This window comes from Gavialis gangeticus, unplaced genomic scaffold (genome assembly GCF_001723915.1).
Source record: "Gavialis gangeticus isolate Ggan-Ray unplaced genomic scaffold, GavGan_comp1, whole genome shotgun sequence".
Lineage (NCBI taxonomy): Eukaryota > Metazoa > Chordata > Crocodylia > Gavialidae > Gavialis > Gavialis gangeticus.
The window spans coordinates 160,677,057-160,687,480 of NW_017729022.1; positions in this window are offsets into that span (position 1 = coordinate 160,677,057).

Consider the following 10,424-nt stretch of genomic DNA (forward strand, 5'->3'; position numbering starts at 1 on the left):
CCCAGAAGCAGAACTGGCCCTGGACCCTTCCAGGCTCCCCACTCCCCACTTAATCTATTCCAATCAACCTTTCTAGACTCAAGGCACCCCTCCACAAGATTTCAGAATTTAGTGCCACTCCATTTAAAAAACTATGATAAGTACAGTACGAATATTATAATATAATCATTGCATTATTAATGGATGTGACATTAATTAATTGGATGACTATATTATAACATAAAATGTAATATAAGTAGAACCCCTTCAGGTTGCTCCCCCCAGGCTCTGCCTGGACCCATGCACATTTGTTCCTGGTGCAGCACCTGGACATGGCTCCAGGTCACTGCTGGGGACTGGGAACCAATGGGGCAATTTACGGCCTTATTTACCTGCCCTGACCTCCAGCTTTGGGGCCAAAATGGACAGAGTCCAGGGACACCCAGCTGGCAGGAGTGGCAGGGGGAGCATTGAAGAGATTGGAAAGGCAGGTAGGGTGGGTAACAGAACACGCAACTCGGAGGGGAGAAGGCAGAGGGGTTGCAAACTGCCACAGCTGTTCCTCCAGGGACTCACATGGCAGGTTCAGAGCCACCTGACCCCATGGCCCCTCCCACGGTTCCTGGGAGCATGCAAGAAGTAGGGGGAAAGCCAGGCTGAAAAGCACAGCTTTATGTCTGGATATCCACCTGCCCACCAACAGGAGAGTGCACCACTCAGAGAGGCCAATGCAGGGGCTGCTGGAGGGTGGAAAAGGGCAGCTACATGTGGTTGGGGAGGAGCAAGTGGCATGTTTATCTTCTTCCACCCTCTGGCAGCCACTGTGCTGGCCCCACTACAGGCTGAGGGCTGGGAGGGTATCCCCCTCCCCAGTCCTGGCTCCCTGAGGTTTGAGAATGGCTACCTTATCCTCTCTAAATCTCTCCGCCTGGTTCCCTCACCCCCTTTCCCTTTCACTAACTCGCTTCTCTCCCACCTCTCTCCCTCTAGCCCAGTCCAATATTGTGCTGGGCAATCAGGCTGTCTCAGCACAGCTGCTGAGTGGAGCAGAAATCAAAAGAGGTACATCCACACCACTGTACCCCTCTCTGGATCCATCCCTGGCTGAATGCACAAACAGCTATTTAAGAATGCAGTTCATTTGCATTACCAAACTCTCACTGATATGAATAAATGCATGTTTTCTAAACACACTGGAGGCTCATTTTGAAAACTAGCAAGAAAATTCTCAAGTATGAGTGCTTGCAGTTAAGTACCTAATAGGGTGCGCCAATAAAGATTTTCTTGGCCAATACCAATAGCTAATTATTCACCAGGCATATTGGCTGATACTGATACGATAACTGATTTACAAGAATAATGCCAGGCAGCTTGGAGAGCAGTGCCCTGCAGGTAAGGGGAGGGAAGGGGTGGAGGAGGGAGTAGATTGAGGCCCCCACAGTGAGGGAGTGGGGCAGGGCCTGGGGGTGCTGCCCAGCCAGGGCAATGAATGGGACCCTGGGACTGGGGCAGGAAGCAGAACAGAGCTGCAGGTGGCTCATCCAGGGGATCAGCATCCTGCTGCTTAAAAATGATGGCAGAGATGCTTGAACTAAAGCTTGTTGAATGAGCTTGTGTTCAAGCACTGCTGCCACCATTTTTAAGCATGGGGACACTTTTAACCAGAGCTGAGTGGGGTGAAGATGGATGAGGTCTGCCCACTGTGGGCCTGAGGCTCTCTGCCAGAAGCTGCACACTGGCCTCATGTCCCCTTCCTATCCAGCAGCTGAGGCACAACTTGCCACTGCTGCCAGATAAGCAGGGGACACATGGCCAGCATGTGGCTCCTGGGGCAAAGGCAGCAGGGCAGAGAGCCCCAAACCTGCAGTGAGCAGCCTGCATCTGCCCCCACCCCATGTAAAAACCTGGGGGGGGCACATGCCCACCATGCCTCCCCCAGGGCTGCATGCAGGGTCAGGGAGCTGCTCCGTCCCACCCCCCACACTCCCAGCCCCAGGCCTGGGTCCCATTCACCACCCTGGCTGGGCAGCACCCCCAGGCCCTGCCCCACTCCCTCCTTCACTGTGTGGGCCAAATCTGCCTCCCCCATGTTCCTTCTCTCCCCCATGCCCATTCCCCTCCACAGACTTACCTGCAGGGTGCTGCTCTTCATGCTGCCCGGCTGCATTCCCAGTCACGTGTATACTGTAGCTGTGTGCATGCATGCAGCGTCTGAGGCCCCGGCCAGAAAGCACATTATATTTATCAGTACATTATCAGATACACTGGCCAAAAAAAAAAGCCGATAGCTGATAATGTTAATTTTCCTTTTATCAGTGCCAATCTGATATGGCATTGATATACCAGTGCACTTCCAGTACCCAACTCCAAAATTTAAGCATTTAAGCAAACACAGTCTGATTTTCAAGACATGTAGAATACCCACAACTCTCAATGGATTCAGTGGAACAGGGAGTATTTTAAAATTTAGCACATTTGAATTCAAGTGCCTAATTTTAGGCATCCAATACTGAAAAATGTTGGCCTCTCTCTTTAATATCAAGGACAGGTACAGCCCTACTTCATTTAGTGTAGCCTCTACATTTAGTAATTATTTTAAATAACTTATAGCATATAGCCTTGAGTAAAGACTGGTCCCACAATTTTCCAGGCTCTTCTCAGCTTCAAAGGCTGTCTGTTTAGTAAAGGCTAGATATCTGTCTTATTCACTCCATAAAGGCCTTCATCCAGTCTCACCATTTGCCTGTCCTTTGCTGTCGAGCTCATCTTTTCTCATTGCTGGTAATTCATGCTGAGATCTCTTTAGGTCTTGCCCAAATATCATCCTTCCATCTTCTCCTTGGTTGACCCTGATGTCAAGCTGTGTAAGAAGTGTGTTCCAAGAGATATTTAGCTAGTCTGTCACAGTATCTACATGCCTCGGCCATTTAAATTATTGGAATTTCACTAATTTTATTATACTTTGTTCATTATAAACTTCCCTACATTCTTTGTTACATCATCTTCTCCATGCATCCCTCTCTTTTGCTGACCTACAAAACTGGTCAGCAAATATTTTATTTTCATTATAGTTCTTTCCTCTTAATAAATACCCAGACCTCACAGCCACTTAACACATAAAGCTTTAAAGGGTCTTATACATCTATTATTTAGTGCTCCTCAGTAGCAGCTTGGATCTAAAAACTCCCTGAAAACAAAGATAGTCAAACAAACATAGTCATTCCTTCTCCACATCCATGTCTTAATTCTCTCCCATACAAAACTACTGTTATTAAAGCTCCCAAATATTTTAACTCTCTTAATTTTTTGATATCCATGTAAATTTGTCCAAAATCTTCCCAACTAACAATATAGCATTTAGCTTTATCTTCAGTGATTGTAAATGCCATTTTTCTTGCCATTCCTCTAAATCTCCACCTTTATTTCATAACTTGTCTCTTTTCCAATAGCCAGTTACACTAGTATATCAGAAGTTGGTACAGGCCACTTACAGCCTTCTCATTCTAAGTACTATTTGAATCCTTCAAAACTTTTTCTTCTACAAACAGTTCAGCTATCTGAAAAAAACTGTTGTTTCTCATTCCTCTTTTTAGTCTACCATGAAGGAGCTCATTAAAGTACTCTTTCTAGAAATTATATTCTTTGTAAATAAGAATTCCGTTTTTGTCCTTTGTGATATTTGTTCATTTTTACCTGTTATAACAATTCATTTGTAAAATGTTCTTAGTTTATTAATACCAGTCTTACTCTCTCTCGTCCATGAAGCCATGTAGGTATTGTTGCTTGTATCAGCATTTCTTTTGATTGTATCATATTCTTCAGCATGAGGCTGATTTCTGTTCTGAAGGCTTACAATGCTTGCTGCATGTCAATCTTCAATCACTTTCCTATGATCTTAATCAAGCCATCCCGTCTTGTTCTTCCTTTAGCGAAAGGAATCAAGAATACTATCTTTTTTTCCTTTTATCTGAAAAAATAGCCAAACTCTGGCCTTGCTTCCTGGAAGCAGTCTCTGATCATCAAATTTTCCACTCTAAACACTTCAACAATATTCCAAAGCCTCACACCTGTTCTTATTATATACCAAGTATTTCCTTCTCTAGATTCCTCACACACTCCGTCTTGTATCTTTGGCTCATCTGTAGCATTCACTTCTTTATCACAGAAAATCTCTCTGTTACCATTACTCTCACAAGATAATGGTCTAAGCCATAATCAACTCTCCTTAAACTTCTGATGCCCTGCCTGAGGGCTCTTCTTTCATAAATCAATAGCCATGTGTTCACTCTGATTGGCAGTAGCTTCATCTATGAATGCCGATGAATAATTGTGAATGTTTTTATAAAGATGCATAGTATTCTTCATAAATGTATCTTTAGATATTGCTAAACAAACTTATCTTATTCCACTGTTATTAGACAAAAACTGCCCTTGCTTAGAGTTCCTTTCCTTTCCTTCTTTGTCACGGCATTTACCCAGGACAATTTTGAAACTGTACTTTGAAAAACTATTATACAATTTTAAAAAAACCCCAAAACACAGAGCTTTTATTTCATCTACACTTTACTCAGTAACTGCTGATAACATATATATATATGTATATATATACACACACACACACACACACACACACACACATTTTCACTGAAGAAACTAGTCTATTATCTAACAATTAAGGAAAGATGGCACAATATCAACATTGTCAATACATATAAACATCACTTTATCATACTCTGTTCCCATTTTATCCCCTGTAGTATTTCCTCTACTATAAAACAGGTGAATTTGTTAATTTTGAGAGACCCATGTCTTTCTGTATGGCTGGGATGTGCAAGCAACACTTCTCATTATGCACAGAAAAATTCAAAATTATGCAGGTGCTTTTTATGGCTGGGGGTAAGTGTGTGTGGGGGGTTGGAATTTGTGAAGGTGTGGCACCTGTCCCCCTTACACACATACACAAAGCCTAGACAGTCCACAAGCCCTGGCCCTCCAACCCCTGCCCCCCCATACACTTACCTGCATCCAGCTGCTGAGTCTGCTCCCAGCCTGGCTGCTTGCTGGCTATGTGTGTGTGTGTGGCCCAGCAGCAGTGAGGGAGGAGGGGCCATTTTTCCCCCAGCAGCACAGGCAGGCATGCACCAGAAAGGAGGAGGGGCTACTTTTCCTCCAGCACCAGCAGCAATTAACACACATTGGAAAAATTAACACCAAAACAAATTAATGTACTCATTGGGTGCGTTAACTGAGATTAATCGACAGCCCTAACGTTAAACCAATTTTTAATTACACAACTGCAAGCTATTTTTTCCATGTTGCAGGGAAAAGTTGTGCTCATTTCCAGTAGCCCTACCCTGGAGCCTGGAGTAACACAAATGGAAATTTCACAGGATGTAGCAAATTAACTTTAACCATTCTCTATTGAGCATCTGCAAATTGCATTTCTGCCCCCCACCCCCAAAGGCTTATAATTTGTCTAAATTTCAACATATTTTCAAAGGATGACAGAAGAGTCATCCTTGATACTAACACCAGCCCCCTGCTTAATGGTAAATTTCAAACAAACATGCGTAAGAGGCTTCTTTTTCTTAACATGGCCAAAACTAATTGTTTTTCTCTAACCACATTCTGAACAATTTTTACTGAAAAGAGCCATCCTGAGGCAGATATTCAGTACTGATTGGTAACGGTATGGCACAATCAAAAGCTACTAAAAACAGGAAACATTGCATGACCTTACAATGGAAATAGTGTGCAAACTGTGCTGCCTCTAAGGCCCCTGCCAGACATGCAGGTAAAGGCGCAATGGGATCTTATGTGCAATCCACATGTTTGTACTTCCTACCACACCACATGTGCATGGCAGGAGACATAGTTGTAGGATCAAGCATCAGGTCCCATCATGCCTTATTGTAAGGGCAGGGGGAGCCTGGCAATAAGTAGCAGTTGCTGGGGCTCCCAGCCACATGGGCCACCTATGAGCTCTGGCAGCTGGAAGCCCAGATCAGCTAACGGGGCTCCTAGCTGTGGGAGAGCATGGTGGCCCCTGTGGCTGAGAACCACATCAGTTGACAGGGCTCCCAGTCACAGGGGGGAAGGGGGCCAGCACCTAGATACACGTTCAATTAATGGTGTGATAGGAACCAGCCACAAAGTTATTACACATTCTTGTGGAATAACTTTGTGGCTTATTCCTCATTTTATGATGCCATTAACTTCTTTAATGTGTGGTCAGGTTACAACCTAAGGCTGATTAACTGGTTAATCATGTGTTACGTGTAACATGTGGCACAGACCTAATACTCTTCAGGGAAACAATTTTGTTATTTTCAGACAATCTTTTACCTGTTACACTGTGATGAAATAATAGCCTAAATTAAAGAAGGCACAGTAGATTCACACCTGGCTTAAAGGGCAGCAAGATATAAAAAGTTTAACAAAATATTTGGTCAGAGACCTTGAAAAAAATTCAGAAAATGAAAAAATAAGATTGGCTAAATTCTGTCTTCAGACACTTTAACATGCACCCTACTCAAGTAGATGACTATAGTATGCACGTCTCCAAAGAAAGAAATGTGGCATTAAAGTAGCACTGCCATGAAAAAGATACATTAATGGGATAAAAGAAACCTGAAGATTAAAAAAAATGTATACCACCACTATCTGTAAAAGCTCAATGGCTATCTTCCTACCATTTTAGCTATACGTACACTGCATTCACCTGCCCACAGAACTACCTCAAATATACAAAAAGGTAGTTTAAACAGCTGCCTTCTTTCCTGTTACTCCCCTTCCTCTAGCTCCCCCAACTACCATAAAAATATTAAACTTTGCATATATTCCCTGTCCCACGCAATTTCTGGCTCTGTATTTCTATAAACTGTTTTGTATAATTATTGTGCTATATGAATTTGACTAAAATAAGTCATAAACCCTCATCTAAAACGTGTCAACTGCTTCACCATTTGCTGCACATATTACAAAGAAATAAAAATCTGAAGATTAATGCTCTCCATATATCTTTACATCCCTTTAAATTACCATGATGTGTAGTGTTAATTTGATGGCCGTTGAAAATGCCCAGTCCTTTTCTTCTACTTTGTATGTAATTTTCCTCCACACCAGTCCTTGTATCACTCCAAGTCAATATATTTGTTCTGACAATATGAGTTTGAACTGAGAATACATCTATCATTTTGGGTATTAAATAGACTTGATTTATAATGATACTTTTATGCAGGAGTACACCATGTTCTAAATGCTTGGGGTCTGCAGCACATTTTCAATGTACTGCTCTTGGGGACTAAACTTCAGTATTTGAAAATGTTTAGTCTGAATGGGTTCAAGTCTTTTGAGGATTAGGGACAGTTTGTCTTAGTTTTTGATAATGTGGTACAGCATTCATGCATAGACTAATCTAGATATGCAATTTATTCTGCCACTGAAAGGAAGATGCAAGCCTGCAGTCCAAATTGCCAGGCTTGTTCTATTAAGTGACAGCTAAAGCTAAGAAAAGAAATCCACCTTGAATAATTTATGTGGTTAATTTGTCATTTTTTTGTTCCTAGGAGATCTTAGAGGAAATTAAAATGTCCTCTAATGGGTTTGTTAATTGAAATTATCCTACAGAATTTTTCATAAATTTCATGTATTTTACATATTGCTATTTGAAGTTTGATGTTCAAAACTGCCATTTAGTTGCCATTTGTGACATAAATCATGTGGCATAGTCTATTTTGTGCCTAAACCAGCAGCAGCAATTAAGTTTTTTGTGCAATTTGGAATAAAGGATTGTTTTGAGGGCTTTAATTTAGTCTAACTATTTTTGCTGCCAGTGTATGCTTCATTAAAGAAAATAAGTGGAGTGACATGGTTGAAGCAAAATTTAATATTAAAGTGTCTTAATGGTCTCATAGACCATTCAATAAAATAGGACCCCAATTCCATAAAATGCTTATGCAGGTGCTTAAGTTTATGCAGATTTCAACTCTTAATAGATTTCAATGGAATTATACTTAGAGTGTAAAATTAAACACTTCTATGAGCCTTAGTAGGATCAGAAATTCACAGTTTACAATGCACATGTTAATTTAGGATTACCTTAAAAACCCACACAGCACAAAGTATTGGTTAGCTTGGCATAAAATCTAAACAACATTGTTGCTGTACTCTTCTCTCCAGAGCACAGAAATTGTACACACTGGTCACTGAGTACAATTCCCTACAACAGCATGCAACCATGTAATAACTGTTGGACCAAAAGGGACCATCAGAAGATCTACTTGCACCACCCAATTTATGCACCACTTCAGCAAAACAGCCCATAAACAACTCATAACTCGTTCTTCTCAGTCACAAAAGACAGCAATTCAGAAGTAGGTCTCTCACAGTACCACTCTCTTTGAAACAGTGGCTAAAATACCTTTTTTCTAGAAATTCTCCCTGAAGTGTTAACTGGATGCACACTGTGCTATAACCTCAGTGAAAAGAAACAAGTTATGATCAAATAGGCAGCCTTTCATTTCAGATATAATAAAACAATTTTACATGCTTCTTGCAAGTGAATTTTCATTTTAAAAAATTGATAAATAGTGGGGTGCTTATACAGATGCACACACACACTCCTGCTCAACTCCCACTGGGAAAGGTCGACAAGATCAAATTTATATGCAAAGCAGTTCTTTAAAATGCATTATCCTGCAGTAATAAACACTTTGCCCCTCAGAAGTGTCTTCTTCCACTTGAGAATCTCAAAGCACTTCACAAGTTTAGCGTCACATGTACAAAGTAGGCAATTATCAGACCCATTTTATAGATCTGGAAACTAACTTGCACAGAGGTTAAGAGAGAAACCTATTCAGGTTTTATGGAGTCTTACATGAAAGTGGAACTGGCGATGTTTTGCCTTCTTGGAGGAGAAGAAAGTCTGAGGGATAAAACCAGGTTGGATAAACTCTCTACTACATAAAACTTGGCTGTTCGAGGATTCGGAGGTGTGGGAGAGGGATACCCTACACAGTAGTATCCTGGGAAAAGTGGAGCAAGGCCAGAGGACAGGATACTCCAAAATGAGTCAGGGGAACTGGAACACAAGTGGCTGTGAAGTTTACTTCAGCCACTTGCCTGAAGAAGCTTCCATGAAGGGCTTCACATTCAACAGGCTGGGACCTGCACAGAAGAGTGGTTTTTAAACTTCCCAAAGTCACAGCATCCTTTAATAACACTTCTTCTGCTATGGAAACTCTACCCCTGTCCTAAGAGGTGGAGCCAGGCAACCTGGCCAGGAAATAGCAGTGTAGCAGTCCACTGCCCCTTGGCCTCCTCCAATCACTCTGCAGAGCCTCCAATGACCTATTGTGGAACCCCAGGGCTCCATGGCATGCAATCTGAAAAACACTGGTCTAGAAGATTTGCCAATCCTTAAAGCCAGGTGGTGGCCCACCAATAGAATTCACCTTTGTTGACTTCTCTATTTCCTAGATTCATGGGCAAAACACAGGCTCCTTCTTAAATTACCATCAACTCCGGTAGGAGCAGGGTCTGGCCATAAGTCTTACTTAAAGAGGAAAATCCAATGCCAAGGGGTCAATCTATATATTGCTCCATAAGAACCGTAATAATATAAAAGAATACCATACTTACTCAATTCTGAGTTGACCCTGAATATCAGATGGCCTCCAATAATTGGAATTTATCTATGGAAAATGTATAAATGTGTTATAATTTTCCAGGTATAGAACCTAATGACTGGAGGGTTGTCTTGAATCCATACAGTTCCACGCTGCTACAGCTGGAAATGCAGTAGATGGGGGTGGTCAGATGGCTGGAGGGAGAGGGGTTGAGAAATCAGGTAGCCCCTTTGCACTCTGCCCCCCCACTTCTTCCCCTTGCACACTTCCCGCCCCTCACTGCCACTGGCATTCCCCACAGCCCTTGCTCCACACAGTCTCTCCCCCTCACCTCAATCTCTGTCCCTTCCCCCTACTCCCCAGTTTCTTCCGCTTCCCTCCCTCCCCTGCCTGACTACCAGATTCTATTCAGGCTTGGTTCCCTCCAGGAGCACAACATGTGCAAGTGCAGGCTCTGCTGGCTATGCAGCAATGTCACTGTTCCTGCCTGCCCAGGGAGAAGCCATGCAGCAGTGTCAGTGATACCAACTGTCCAGACAGAGGACAAAGTTACCATGTACCCCAGGCCCAGGAGGGAATTCACCCTGAGCTGAGCTGCACCTGACAGTAAAGGGTGCAAGGGGGCAGAGGGGAAGAAGCTGGAGAGGGCAAGTTTGGGGGGGGGCATGAGAAAGAGCCCTAGCTCAGGGTCAATGTCGGAGCCACAGCACCCATCTGCCCTTCCTCCCCTCCCAACCCCCAACATTTCCCTAAGCTGACTTGGTGGGGGGGGGGGGGGGGCTTTTGTATTAGTTTTTGGAAAATAAAGGGGGGAGA